General features: G+C 50.2%; 1 long non-coding RNA gene across 1 annotated transcript; it reads right to left on the bottom strand.

Moving 5' to 3' along the window:
• Positions 1 to 11,461: 11,461 nt before the first annotated feature.
• Positions 11,462 to 13,537, bottom strand: LOC123521204. The gene is made up of 3 exons (XR_006679675.1): positions 13,240 to 13,537; positions 11,929 to 12,512; positions 11,462 to 11,492 (listed from the first exon to the last, which is right to left on the bottom strand). It is a non-coding gene; the product is annotated as an uncharacterized LOC123521204 (long non-coding RNA).
• Positions 13,538 to 15,467: the final 1,930 nt, after the last annotated feature.

Genomic DNA, 15,467 nt, shown 5'->3' with positions numbered 1-15,467 from the left:
TGAGCAAGAGGCTTGTCGGCAGAGTAAGCTGCCTCCAGGTACTTCACAGAGCAAGGCTCTCCGAACAATCCTTGGGGCTCAAGAGCTGAGGGTCTTCTGACAGAGGCTTGCTGGTGGAGCGAGGAACCTTGGTCACTTATTGGCTGAAGATCTTGATAACACTTGCCTGAGCAGAGCAGAGGCTTAGAGGCCACAGGGTTGAGAAACGGAAGACCAGAGAGAGGTATACCTGCAGGCATGGCTGAGAAGAAGCTATTCTAACCAGACAACCGATCCCGCCTGGTAACCTGTTGCTTCTCTAATACGCTCCATCCTAGTGAGTCTGGTGTGGCCATTGAATTCTGTGTGGCCATAGCAATCAACTATCAAGTCCAGCAAAGTCAAGTTCCACTGGAGGAACCATTGGCCAAAAGGTCATCGATAGGTCCTATGTCTGACCTCCACCTCATAGGAATCAGCTTTGGGCTATTCATGTTCCTCGTTTCCCCCTTCCCCCTTGTGAAGTCAGAGGTCAGACACGCCCACCAAACCAATTGTACAACTACTCCCGTCTGAATGGGCCATGATACAGGACTTTTTTCATAATCGGCTGCATTGGCAAGACAATAGGTGCCCGGTGCCTTCAGGGCAATGTGTGGCACATAACTTGCTGCCTTGGCATCGATTCATTTCTCCTGGTTGCCCAGTTAGCTCCATCAACTCACGCGGCTTCTGGCATAACCATGCCCATCAGTTGTGTCACGGGAAAGAAAGATGGCACTTTGACCCAAGCCATGGCATTTTCAGTGGCCCCATACACATATGCAACAGCCGAACATTGAAAAAGGAATAACTGCTTATCAAGGGGTCTCGAGGGAGGGGGGAGGGAGGGGGGAAAAGGAGCTGATACCAAGGGCTCCAACAGAAAGAAAATGCTTAGAAAATGATGATGGCTACATATGTACAAATGTGCTTGATACAATTGGTGGATGGATTGTGATAAGAGCTGCTAGAGCCCCCAATAAAATGATTTTTTTAAAGAAAAAGGAATACCTAAGGATTGAGGCATACGGATTATAGCGTTGCCAAAGAACGCCGAGGCTATCAGGAACTGCCAGACGAACAAACAGATCTGTACTGAGGACGCACAGCCAGAATAACGCTCCCCGGCAGCAAGGGCAGGGAGGCTTCATCTCACTTTGGTCATGTTATCCAGAGGGACTAAGGTCATCGTACTTGGTAAAGGGTCAGCAAAAGGAGAGGACCCTCAAGGAGATGGCTTCGCTCTGAGACAGCAACCCGGGGCTCAGACATACCTCCTCTTGGGAGGGTGGCACGGGGCTGGGTCATATTTCATTCTGTTAGAGCGGGCTGTGTTGGGTGCTGCACGGGGCTAAATTGGGACCGAATCCACACCTGACTAATAAGCTCTCATCACACAGTCTCTCGACCGTGGTAGTCTCTAACCAAGCCCCATCCAGTGTCCTGAGATGAAAATCATTACCGGCTTGTAAACCAGCCTCAGTTCCTCATTACCACTCCTGGCCATCTCCCACATGATTCATCCTGATAAAATGTCACCCTTTTTGTGACCCTGGAGCAGCAGAGTCGATTCATTAGCTCCAAGTTAGAGGAAAAGGAGCTGATTAGAAGGTGACGCTGGCAGGGAGAGGGACAGCATGATGGCATCCCGCTTGGGCTCAGAATAGATAGAGATTATATCTCATTCCATCATCCCCTCCAGCCCCAGGCCTGGTAGAAGTGGACCTCGTCCTGCAGTTTCTGAGTCAGGGAGGGAGGGGTCGGTATGTGGTCCCAGGGGAGAGGAGGGACCGTCCCTGGAAACTGAAGAGACCATCCAGTGTCCTGCCCAAGGCCATGAACCCTGCAACTGCTCTCCCTCGTGGTGCTGGGGGAATACAGGGGCCCAGTGTCCTCACGGTCCAGAAGGAAGAGAGAGATGGCGAGCAGGAGATGGAGGGAGGAGGAGGGGAGGGAAGGGGAGTGGGAGAGGCAGTTGGAGAGATGAGTTGGAAGCAAATCCCAAGAACTGTGGTGACTCATGAAAGGAGCTGCCCCCGCCCTTTTTTCTGGAAATTTTCTGGAAATCACAGAGGGATGGTTTCCAAGTACCCAGGGCCATCACAGGTCAGGGCTCTCGTGCAAGGTCCAGGGACTCCACTAGCCAGCTTGGTGAAACTGAGCAAATGCTTAGCCGCCGCCCCCCTTCCCCCGCCCCCCTGTGCTTCAGCTTCCTGTCTATCACAAATACCCCACAAGTGCTGTGAGAGAGAAGTGGATGAGATGTTTCGCCAGGTTTTAGCCCCGTGCAACACACAAGCCTCCTGTAGCCGCCCACGTGGAAGTAACGCTGTGTCTCTTCAATCCCACCTCCATGTCCCTGGTGCTGTGGGCGGTCCCCTTGGATCCCACACTATCACAGGGACAGCTGACCACATGGCCAACCTCAACGCTGTGAGAAACCAGCTCTCCTAAGCTGAACCAAGGGCACGGTCACCATTGAGAAAGATAGATGTAAAAGATAAGATAAAGTTGGGGCGCAGGGGGCTCCTGGAAAAGGGGCTCCAAGGTCCAGAATTTTATTGAGAGCAGGCTTACATACAGCTCTTGTCACGTATCCTGCGTTCCACGACAAGTTCTCACACAGAGAGTTTGTTGACATTTTCTTTGACGACAACAAAGATGCAATATTTCAGCCAATTTGTCTAGGGGCCGCAGGGGAAGATAGAGCCAGAACGGGGTATGACTGGACACCCGCAGGATGCACATGCCAGCAGTTTCCCAGGGAATAGGAGAGAAAATGTTTATCTTTGTTGAAGATCAGACCATCCGGTGCCTCAGCTCCCCAGGTTGAGCTGTCAGCTGCTTCCCACGAGCCTTGCCTAAACCATGGAAGGTGCTGGTCCTGCACTTCTTGAAGAGGAGGTTTCGATGGCCCGTAACTAACGCACCCTGCTGCTCAGAAGCCTGGGACAGCGTTCTGCTCCGGGTTCTCTGTGTTCAGAGAATTTAGCACCAATAGCTCCACATCCAGAGTTTGGGGCACATATTCCTTTCTCAGAGTTTATCTTCAGGCACTCTGCTCCCACAAAAGCCACCCTGCATTTTCCCTGGGCATATTAGGGACCCAAAGAGGCCTTCCCCGCTTTGCCGCCACCCCTGTGTCTGATACTTCATGCCTCTGGGTCCACAGCCAGGGTGATCCAAGGACCTTCTGTTTCTGGGATGACTCTCCCTTTGGGGCTCAATCCCTGCAGGGCAGCCAGGAGGCCTGGGAATGTTCTGGTGGTTCCCCGGGTGCAAATATGGACAGCTAGACCTCACCAGTCTTTCCCAAGAAGGCATCCAAGAGGCGCTGCTAACGTGTAAATGGAAACCAGGGCCGAGGGGGCTGCGGCCTGTGTTCAGTGACCAGGCCCTGCCCTGAGTTCGCAGCAGCGGTCAGTGTCCCAGGACCATGGCTGGCAGCACTGGGCCACACTCCAGGATCCTGAGTGCTTCTACGTTCCGATTCCAGGGAAGATGGACAGTGGCCCCCAGGTAAATGCAGGGCTGGCGAGTTAGTGCCGGTGGCTGGTGTGGTGGTTACTCGGTGGGCTGCTGTACTTGAGGTCAGCAGGTCAAAACCAGAGAAAGAAGGGGCTTTCTACTCCATCCTTCAGATATTTACATGGTGATTCATCACAGTAGCAAAATGACAGTGATGAAGTAGCAACGAAAAACATTTTATGGTTGGGGATCACTACAGCATAAGGAACTATATTAAAGGGTCATGGCATTAGGAAGATTTTGAACCACTTGCCTGGGGTCTTAAAGGCTTGAAGATAAACAAGCAGCCATCTAGCAAGGAAGCAAAAAAGCCCACATGGAAGAAGTACACCAGTCTATGTAATCATGAGGTGTCGACAGGAATAGGTATCAGAAGTTCACAAACAAGCAATCAAATTGACGTGCAGGGCGTAGACACAAACCCACCTGTAAGATAACTGGGAAATTCCTCTCAGAAGGGCCACAGAGAAGGGATGACAAACCCAGGGTATGGTATATAGCACTGACGAAACACGTAACTATCCTCTAGTTCGTTAATATTCCCTCCTCTTAGTATTATGTTTCTTGCTTTACCTCATTAATCTGGTTAGGCCTATATATGTTCATTTGTATAATTAATATCACTCAATGCATGAAAACCAAGACAGATAACCCTTCGGAAACAGTAACAGGAGTAATGATCCTCTGAGGAAAGAGCGGGAGGGAAGGGATAGAAGGGGGTGCTGATAGCAATGATGACTGTATAACCCCACTCAAGGGGAGTAAATAACAGAACGGAAGGTGAATGGATACATTGGATGGTGTAAGATATGGCAAATATATATAATAACAATAATAATACATAATATAATAATAAGGATTCCTGGGGGGTAGGGCGGGCATGGGAGGGGATAATGGGGAGCTGATATCAGAGTTCAAGAAGAAAGACAATGTTTTGAAACTGATGGTGGTAGCAATTGCACAGTTGTGCTTGATCGAATTGAATTATGGACTGTTATGATATCTGTAAGAGCTCCCAATAAAATGATTTTTTATATAATTTCTATTCCCATAAAGAATTACGGTCTCGGAAACCTACAGGGGCTGTTCTGTGCTGTGGGGTCCCGGGGAGTCGGAATGGACTCGAGGTCAGGAAGTTAGGTTTGGTTTTAGACAGACAGACAGACAGACAGACAGGTTGCCCAGGTACGGAACTCAGAACTAACACAAAGAAGAGGTGAATTCCACCTCCTTAGTAGTCCACCTCCTTAGTATTCTCACTACTTCACTGCCGCCGAGTTGATTCCAGCTCAGGGCAACCCAATAGGGCAGGACAGAACTGCCTGTGTGGGTGTCTGAGATGGTAGCTCTTGACGAGAGAAGACAGCCTGGTCTGTCCCCTAAGGAGCAGCTGCTGGGTTCGAGCTGCTGGCCTTCCGGTTAGCAGCCCAACCTGTAACCACGACGCCACCAACAGGTTCACACAGTCACCCAGAACCAGTCCTGCCTCTCTGAGCCTCCTTCATAGCCACTTACCATTTTAAGGTGACGTTCCGGCCAGTGAGATGTAAGCCCAAGTGCTGTGTGTCGGACTTCTGAGGACTGTCCTTAACAGGAGGGGAAGATCCTTCTTCGGTCCTTCCTCCTCCCTGCTAACTGGCACCGAGATGGTAGCTGATGCTCCGACAGCGACCTTAGACCATGCGATCAAAATCATATGCCGAAGATGGGAGCACCACGCAATGTGTAAGGAGTCTGGTCCTTGATACCCAGGGCACCAGCCCAACCCTACCTCGCCTCTTGCTGGATCTCTTGCCTCTAAGCGAGCTCTGCTTCTCTTCCCCCTGAAGCTCTTATTGTCTAGTTGTCCGTCTCACACAGCGGCACTGAATCCTTACTAATGAACAGAGGGGACAAGAAGCTTTTATACTGGCGGAGCTGCAAGAAGCACCCTAATACAAATAGGGTGTCCCCTCTGTTGGCAGTGGTGGGAAACAGAGGCGGGAGGGATGTAGGGAACTGAATTGTATCCCCTATGCCTATGGTGTTGATCGTTGTGTATTCTAAACGTTACCACTTCTAAGTTATATAAAAAGCTCATTGGACGCAAGTGTATTCACAGGTGCCAATGTGCACGAACACGGCACGAGAGAAGAGGTTCCGTGTGAGCAGCACCTACCAGAAATGGCACAGACCCAAGGATACTTGAGGCTACCAACAAGGAAGGAGTTCAGATGGCCAAGTACCGTGTTGGGCTATGTGTTAGTCCGGGTGCATTAGAGAAACAAATCCATAGAAACTCGTGTAGAAGAGAGAGTTTTATATAAAGGTTAAGTGTGCATCTTGAAAACATCCCAACCCAGTTCTGCCCTGCCCTATTGGATTGCCATGAGTCAGCGTTGACTGACTAGCAGTGAGTTTGCTCATCTGTGATAAGGAGCCCTGATAGTGTAGTGGTTTGTTACATGTTGGGCTGCTAACTATAACGTCAGTGGTTCAAAACCACCAGGAGATCCTTGGGAGAAAGATGGGGCTTTCTAATCCTGTAAAGGGTCACCGTCTCAGAAACAAGCTTGCTGCCGCCGTAAACAGATGTGGCGGGAGAAGAGCTGGAAGAGTCAAAGTCATCGCTGTGTTGACAGCTGTGAGAACGGTGTCACTCAAGACTGGGGCGGTGGCTGTGCTGCAATGCGCAGGAGCGGGTGCCATTGCGAGGCAGGAAGGGTTGGCAAAGGCTGAGGGAGAGGCCCAAGGTGAAAAGGGAAACTGGTGTTGGTGATGTTGGGGTGCCGCTCGGAATCGGCACAGTCACTGAAGCGGGGGATTATCCAGCTTGGATGAGATATCCTGTTTGGGCAGAAGTGCGGGCAGTTCTAATCCCAGGGCTCTTGTGCACTCTGGACGAGGCAGGAGAAGTCAGAAAAGGGCCGGGAATGAATTGAAGGTCATTTGGGCAATGTCGTCTCTGGAAAGAGTCCTAGAAAATCTTGGAAGAAGTAGGGGAAAATACCCAAGAAGAAGGTGATTTGCAGGGTTGGCAAAGACAGAGACTGATGTCTGCAGCCAAGGGGGCTGGGCCCAGTACTGGGAGAGAGGACAGGGTGGCAGGAGTGAGGATGGTACCTTTCCCCACCCGCCCCACCCCCCAGGTAGGGGAAGCAGTAGGAATTAGCGGGGGAAGAGTAAAGTGGCTGCAGGAGAAAGCCTCTTTCCCGTTTTGGGAAAGTTGAAGAAGGGGTCACTCTGGAAATAATTGTGGTTTCTGGGTTGGCATTGTTGACGGAAAAAGTTTTGGAAGAAACTAAAGTGTTGCTGAGTAGGCACCGATGGGAGAAAGACTCTCAGATGATCTTATATGGGCATCGGGGGCATTATTTTGAAATGGGAGTGCGTGGCCACCCTGCCTGCTTTGCAAATGCATAGTGCCCAGCTGTTGAGCCAAGGGGCCCGGTGGCGTAGTGGGGACGCCCTGGGCTGCTGAGCACAAGGTCAGCAGGGCAAAACCACCAGCAGCTCTGGGCGGGAAAGAGGAGGCTTTCTATGGCCATCAAGAGTGACGGTCTCAGAGGCCCACGGGGGCAGTTCTACCCTGCCCTGCAGGGTCTCTGTGCACCAGCGTGGACTCCATGGCGGTGAGTTGAGTAACTTTCCAAGGTCATCCACAAGACCACAGGGGACACACACAGAGAAGAGGGGGGCAGGCCAGCCTCAGTGTCTGCCAGCACTGGTTGCCCATTGCCAGCAAGTCACTTTCTGCAGACAGCACAAAGCTACGGTGACCAGATACCCCGCTTTTGGCAGGACAGTCCCGGTTTTTAACAATTTTTCCTGCGTCCCTGATTTTTGGAAAGAATGCATAACAAGCCAGAGCATATGGTTTTCAGCTGCCATGTGGCTTTCCCCCCAGGATATGAGTTTTATCAATGGTGTCCTGCTTTGGTCCCGCTTTACAATGTTAAAATCTGGTCACCTTATGGACAAAGCCAGCATGATGACTTTGTTCTCCACCTGGGCTTGGCCAAGTGCCCAATAACTGCCCACACATGAGCAGAACAGAGAAAACCATTGTGTGCCGACGCCAGGGAGGAGGGTTCCCTGAGGAGACAGGAAAAAAAATGGAGCAAGAGAAAACCTCCGCTCCCAGTTTCCCCAATAGGGGAATGTTCCAAAGCTTCCGCTTAGGCAGAATCACTGCCGTCCAGTCCACGGTGACTCACAGCGACCCCCTGTGGGTTTCTGAGACTGTCACTGTTCAGGGCAGTAAAAAGTCCAGTCTTTCTCCCAAGGAGCTACTGGTGGTTTCGAACGGCCAACCATGCAGATCACAGCCCAACACATACCCAGCCCACCGCCAGGGCCCCTCTAATTAGATAGGAGAAGGGGCCAAAAGGTTTCTTTCCTGAGTCCCCAGCCGGGTTGGAATAAAAGGGGGAATCAGTGATGGAAGAAGGGGAGTGGTCCTCCTCCTGGCAGATGTGAAGGGGTGGTCAGGGCGGCAGATGTGGTGCTTGTGTGTTTGTTTCAGTGTTTGTTGATGTTTGGAGTGGTGTTGGTTTTAGGGCTAGGCCGTCCCCTCTCTTGTCCTACGTGGGTAAAGGGTGGAGTGGAAGATAGACCAGGGACTGGTACAGTAACAGAAGGGAAGAGATAAAGTGGAAATGTGGGTGGCTCCTATTTGCCCAAGGTGAGAAAAGGTATCGTAAAAAGAAAGCGCGTCCATGCATTGCGCTGGCGCCGGCAGCCACAGCGTCATGCTGGAGAAGCAGCCCTCCGTCCCTTCTCAGAGGGGAGGAAGGGTTTCTAGAAAACACTCGGGTCGGTTCCGGAGGTCAGAGTGTTTTCCATGTTGGCAAAGGTGGCGACTGATTTGGGCAGCTGTTGTCAATGGCATTGTGCACTGTGGACTGGTGTTCCCATGTGCACCCATGTCCATTGCAGCATGGCTTATCAAGAGCAAGAAGATGGGACAATCTAAAGGCTCATCAGCGGAAGAATGGATCTAGAAACGTGGGTGCACACACACCGTGAAAGGCTCAAAACTCCCAAACTCACTGCCCATCGAGTCGATGCCAACTCACAGCGACCCTCCAGGACAGGGTAGAATTGCCCCTGTGGGTTTCCAAGACTGTAATTCTTTAAGGGAGTCTAAAGCCTCATCTCTTCCTCTCAGAGCTGGCTACTGGTTTTGAACTGCTGACTTTGCAATCAGCAGCTTCACATGTAACCACTATGCTACCAGGACTCCTAATGGACCGCCACGCCTCATTAAAGGGCAGTGATGAGACGGTGAAGCACCTCGTGCCCTGGATGGGTTTGGCGGACATCACCCTGAGTAAAGTCAGTGGATCGAAAAGGGCAAATACTGTATGAGACCAGTTATAAAAGGGGAAATCAAGATCAAGTGTTCGTGTCAAAAGAAACAAAGTGTGATGGTTACCAGAGGTGAGAGAGAAGGGAGAAGCCATCTCAACGGGGTGAACTTGGATGATGAGGAGGATAATAGTCTACAAGAAGGAGAAACAAAGGGGGGAGGGAAAAGAGGGTGGACAGGACAAGCTATTGGGAGGTTTGATACCTTTGGCTCGTTATTTAAGCAGTTGAATGCAAAGATGGTTGTCTGGAACAGGTTTCCGCGTGTGCTCTGCTGTTTCCCTTAGGGCCTTTGTGAGTTAGAATGGCATCTAAAAATAACTGCAACGACGTAAAACCCAAATGTTAGCGACTGTACCTGATAGATTCAAAGGGACAGGACAGGGAGGCTGGCGGGAAATGGGGAGCTGGCAGCAGTGGGCCCAAGGAAAGAGAAACGCCCTGCACTTGATTGGGACTATGGGTTGTACAACTCCATGAATGTGAACAGACAATGGGAATATGGGATGGGTGACTTGGATCTCCGTGAAATTGTTAAAAGTAGACTAATTCTTAAAAGAAACACAAATGTACCCTCTTGAGGTTCTTGAGGCCCTAAATCATGTGGGACTTCACCGGTTCTTCCTGGGGGACAATCGATTTCTTTGCCTCTTCCCACTTCCAGAGGCCACCAGGATTCCTTGGCTCCTGGCCCCATCACTCCAGTCTCAGCCTCCAATATCACACCATTGTCTCTTCTTCCGAAGTCACACATCCCGTGCGTTCCTCTTATCAGGCATTCATAACGACACTGAGCTCACCCAGATGATCTAGGACCCGGGTTGGCAAGCTTCTGAGACGGAAGAGCCAATCCTGTCCCTTGCAACAGTTTAAAAATGGCTCGAGAGTCATAAGTATATTTTGACATATGCATGAAATCCCTCCCCATTATCTGAATAATGGCCTTTTTAAAAAATTTTACTTCAAAGCCACATGGTCGTTCCGAAGGAGCCGCTTGTGACTCTCCAGCCACAGTTGCTGACCCCTGACCTTCGCAGTTGCTGACCCTTGACCTAGGATCATCTCCTCATATAAGATCCTTAGCATAAGCACATCTACAATGAGCCAGTCAGAGTGCAGAATAACACCAATGAAACATTCAACTTTCCTCTCGTTCTTTAATGCTTCCCCCCACCCCTGCCACTATCATGATCTCAATTCTACCTTCCAGCTACAAATCCGGCTAGACCAGAGCATGTACATCGGTACAGATAAGAGCTGGAAACACAGGAAATCCTGGACAGATAAACCCCTCAGGACTCATAATGAGACTAGAGATACCAGGAGGGTAAGAGGAATGTGGGGGGAGAAAGGAGGAACTGTTCACAATGATCTACATATAACCCCTTCCCAGGGGGATAGACAACAGAAAAGTGGGTGAAGGGAGGCAGTGGTTGGTATAACACATGGTAAAAAAAAAAGATAAATTATCAAGGGTTCATGAGGGAGGGATGAGGAGGGCGGAAATGAGGAGCTGATATCAAGGGCTCAAGTAGAAAGAAAATTTTTTGAAAATGATGATGGCAACAAATGTACAAATGTGCTTGACACAATGGATGTGTGGGTTGTGATAAAAGCTGTAAGATCCCCCCAGTAAAATGATTTATATATATTTTTTTCAAAAGCACATCTATAAAGTCCCTGGTACCGTGTAAGGTTACATAGAAACAGGCTCCGGGGAGTTTAAATGTTGGCATCTTTGTGGGGGCCATTACTCAACCTACCCCACCAGATGTGGGAGAAGTGTCACACGAGGACAGGGCAGGCTCTGGGTGGACAAAATAAGTGACCACGATGGCCAGTATGACGGGAACAGGGTGGTGTGGGAATCGTGATGAACCTGGTGACGATAAGAGGAGCTAATGCCTTCCTGACGGAGCTTGTGGACGTGGCCAAGGGTCACTCAGGCTTGCACCTCGCTGTGGTGACAGAACAGTGGACTGGGAGATGAAGCTCAGAGACCTAGCACGGCCTCCCTGGGGAGGAGGGAGCTCCCTGAGAAGGGAGAGACCTCTGGTTGGTGGAGGTGGAGGGAGGGGGGCGGGGGTGAAGCCGCCAAAGAGGGAAGAGGGCTTCTCCTGACTGGGAACTGTGTTAGTCCAGGTAGACCAGAGAAACAAATTCATAGACACTCATATGTATGTTAGAGAGAACTTTATATCAAACAGCAACTGTACATTAAGGAAACATCCCAGCCCAATCCAGATCAAGTCTGATATCACCCCATATGTTGATGCTAGTCCATAATTCCTCTTTAGACTCACACAGCCTTGCAGTGACGCCAAATGCAGGAAGATTTCAGGCCAGTGTATGGAAAGTGTGGATCCGCTCAGGCCTGGTGTGGGTCTCCACATGGCTCTTCCAGCTCCAGGGCTCTGGCTGCCATCAGCGTGGCTCTGTGTGGCTTGTCAACAGGAATGTCAAGCATAGAGTATCCATATCTGGCCTCCAGTCTGCTATTTATCTCCATCGCAGCTCCAAATGAGGTCATCAAGCTGCGACCTGATTGACAGGCTAGACTCCACCCCTTCGCAAGTTGACAGGAGATGATGTAACTGCCACAGGGGCACAAGAGACCTCATAGTGGGTGTTAGGAACAGGCCACCCATGGCAGTGCAAGAGGGGCTGGGAGACACGCAGAGGCACTAGAACCAGAAGAAATGCTGCCCTGTCTGTGAGCCTGTCTGAGCCTGGCCAGCCTGACTTGGCTCTCTCAGCCCTGGGAAGCCCCTCTGTCTAGGAGACAGACAAACTTCTGGACCTTTCCTGCCCTGACCCCTTAGTTTCTGTCTTCCTTGCTCTGGCTACCATCTTCCTTTCAAGCCTGGTTCATCCTCTGCTCCTACAAAGACTGAAACACACTGCCCCTGGGCTCCACCCAGAACAGACCAGAGAACAGAGTCCAGGACAGGGGATAACCAAGGGGCTTGGAGAGTAGAGTCAGGCAAGAGGATCAGGCTGGGGGTGGGGGGGCACAGAAAAGGCTCTCACCTTTGCCGAGGTTGAAGCAGCGGCTGACCTACAAGTCCCCAGGGTCCTGGCTTCTGTCCCCAGCACCCCAGTCATGTTCTCAGGCTCCATCTTCCACCAGGGCCAGATGCTGGGCTCCAGGGTGCCTGCCTTTCTCCTGGAAGAAATGGAGGTGGGTCTGAATGATGGGAGGTGAAGGAAGGGAGGTGGAGAGCCAAGAAGGAAGTATCCAAGGATTCCAAAACAAGAGGGAGGCTTGGTACACCCCACCAGCCCAGCTCCCTCCTGTAACACCAAAGAAAGATGGAAACCAGGCCCAGGACGGGCCTCTCCCCATGGAAAATTCCCACCCGGAGCAAAGAGCCAGCTGAGGGAATACAATCTCAAATGTGCCAAATATAGAAGCCAGCAAAGAAGACAATGGAAGGAAATCCCCTCAAAGAGGACACAGTGGTTCTTATCACCTTAAAAACAGCACATCTCCAATGGTCTGTGTGAGCTAGAAAGAGGAGTCTGAGGTTCAGAGAGGAGGGCAGCCCTCCCAATACCTTGATTCAGTCGCGGGAGAATCCAGCTAAGCCAGGCTAGACTTCTGACCTAAGGAACTGGGAAGTAATGTTTGTGTTACTTTAAGCTAAAGAAGATGATGGTGCATGTAAATTCGCCATGCTGGTGAACGGATAGAGTATTATTGAGGGTTCATGAGGGAGAAGAAAAAAATGAGGAGCTGATACCATGGGCTCAAGTAGAAAGAAAATGTTTTGAAAACAATGATGGACACAATGGTTGGATGGATGGATTGCGATAAGAGCTGTACGAGCCCCCAGTAAAATGATTTTAAAAAAATGAAAAGAGCAGACCAGCCCCATGCTCAGTTACAGAGACGAGGACTACAATTGAATGAGGGTTTCCTCTATGGATGTACACAGCCGATATTTGGGGTTCATTTATACAACCGAAGATGAAAATGGGTTGTGTGTTTAAAAATAAGAAAAGAATAGAGTGAGGATAGACAGCTGTCTTCACAGGCTGGCGAGGGGGCAATAATTAACTCTATGTCTCTAAGATTTTGCTGGGCATATAAACTGGATGACCTGGCACTTTCCCTGCAAGGTGCAGACCCAGCCGTTCACTCACGCGTGTGTGCCAAGACATGTAGGCAAGGGGGGGTCTCTGCAGCCCCACGTCAGGGCGAGGAAATGGAGGTAACTTCAAACATCCCATCGACAGGGAAGGGGATTGGTGGGCGGCTGTTAAAGACGGCATCCCATCCGTAAATTCTGGCATGGAACGATGAATGAGAAGGGGAAAAGCAATTTCAATGTCAGTTACCTGGCCCCGTTTTTCTCCTTGATGATGGATCTGTTGATAGATGAGAAGGGGGACCAGGTGGGAAAGAGATGCACCCCAGGCCAGGAAATGGCATGGAGGCCACATCTGACCTCCTCTTTCGGGAGGGAGGATCCAGCTTCACAACAGGAGTTGCCACAAGGCAGCGGTCAGGCGTGCCCCCATCCTCCCTCTTCCTTCTGTTCTTCTCTTCTGGGACCAGCCGTCCCTCCCACAGCACTCTCCTGCTCTGCTGGGTTTCATCATTTGCTGCAGATGGACACAGAACTCAGAGGCGATACTCCTAAGTATGGGGTTTATTAGGGAAATATGTTAGTCTGGGTAGAGTAGAGAAACAAATCCATAGACACACTCATATGTATAAGAAAGATCTTTATATCCAAGAGCAATTGAATATTGAGAAAACATCCCAGCCCAGTCCAGATCAAGTCCATAAGTCTGGTTTTAACCCATATGTCCGATACCCATGTATTAAATTCCTCTTCAGACTCATGAAATCCATGCAATGATGCTGAATGCAGGATGATCCAGGCCAGTGGGTGAAAAGCCATGTGGATCCAGTGGTGGTGGAAGCATCTCAGCACTGGCAGGGGTCTCCACGGGGCTTCTCCAGCTCTGAGGCTCTGGCTGCCATCGGCCTGTCTCCATGTGGCTTGTCAGCTGCAATGTCTCGTCCCACCTCAAGAGAGCTATTTATCTCCTTAGCGCCTCCAAATGAGGTCATCAAGCTGCCACCTGATTGACAGGCTAAACCCCACCCCTTCACTTTTAATCCTCTCAAATTAACAACAGATTATGTAACTACCACAGGAAGCTAAGAGGTTATGTTAAGGATACAGTTCTGTCCACGACTTTTCTCATGCTTACTTGTCTCTCTGGTCCTCAGTCTCTGCCCTGTGCTCCCTTGGCTCCTCCCTCTCAGGGCTAGAAAGCCTGCCTGCTGCTCTACCCTGTAGTCTCCATACGGCTTCTCCTCTCTGTCTTATGGTCTCGAGACCATGACCTCTGGTACTTAGACCACTTCAGGCAGGGATGTATCACACGTTCCACTTCCTTCAGGATGGTCATGGGCCCCCTCTTCCTGCTTCTAAGATGGTTTACTCGACTACCCAGAAGAATGGCGAAACTGATCAGCTTACCAGTATTTCACGCACCCTAGTGGCAGGGTCCCACCCATTCATTTGGTGGAAGTTACAAAGTCATGGCTAAAAGAGCCATGCCAAGTAATGTCATCTCATTACTCAGGGCCAACAAGAGGTATGTCTAGGGAACATTAATGTCCTCTACTGAACCGATTGCCATTTTTTAATGGGCAATCTTTGCCATTTTTTAATGGGCAATCTTGCTTTTTAATACAAAACAGTGACAATTTTTTAGACAGTTATTCCTAAGTGTTTAGATTAATGGTGGTTTCTAATTTTTCCTTTATTCCTATACTTGTCTTTGTTTTCCTCTTTTTTAGCCATGAACTCTAAGAACTGCCAGTCTCCACTCCAACACTCTCTTTTAGTGTGACTGACACCTTCGGTGGTGCTATGGGATAAGCGTTGAGCTGCTGCTCCAGAGACTGGCGGTTCAAATCTATCAGCCACTCCGTGGGAGAAGGACACAATCGCCTGCTCCCAACAAGAGTTACAGGCTCAGAAACCTTACAGAGGGTCCTGTGAGTCAGATCAACTTGAGGGCTGCGGGTTTGGTGGGGTTCCTCATCAAGACCCTTTCGCTGCCGGCAGCAAAGTGTCTTTCAGCCTGGGAGCCACGTTAGTTGCCACTTTTATCATGAGAACAAAAACAAAGTGAGATGTCATGGGAGAGGGGGAAAGTGGGAGGAAGGAAAGAAGAGGAGTAGAGGGAAGGAGGGGTTCAAATCCATATCAATATCTTGCTTGGTCAGAAGAGGGCCCTCTACTGGTTCTTGTGCCTACCTTCAGCTCTTCCCGCTGACCCCACACAGCCTGTGACCCCTCAAAATGGTGACATCAGCCTGGCGGTAAGGGTACCTAGTCCAACATTTCTCTTCATGTAACCCCCAGGCCTTTCTTATGGGGCCTCAGGCCTTTCTTATGGGGCCTCCTTGAAGCAATTCTCCAAACAAGATGGCTCAGCCAGGGTGCAGCGCAGCACGGAGGAAACATACAACTTTCCTCTAGTTCTTTAATGCTTCCTCCCCACCCCGCCCCCACTATCATGACCTCAATTCTACCTTACAA

The sequence above is a fragment of the Echinops telfairi genome, unplaced genomic scaffold, assembly GCF_000313985.2.
Source record: "Echinops telfairi isolate 266 unplaced genomic scaffold, ASM31398v2 ScPeMD7_5;HRSCAF=22, whole genome shotgun sequence".
NCBI classification, from domain to species: Eukaryota; Metazoa; Chordata; class Mammalia; order Afrosoricida; family Tenrecidae; genus Echinops; species Echinops telfairi.
Note: the sequence above shows the minus strand (reverse complement) of the source record. Positions and strands in the feature narration are given on the sequence as shown.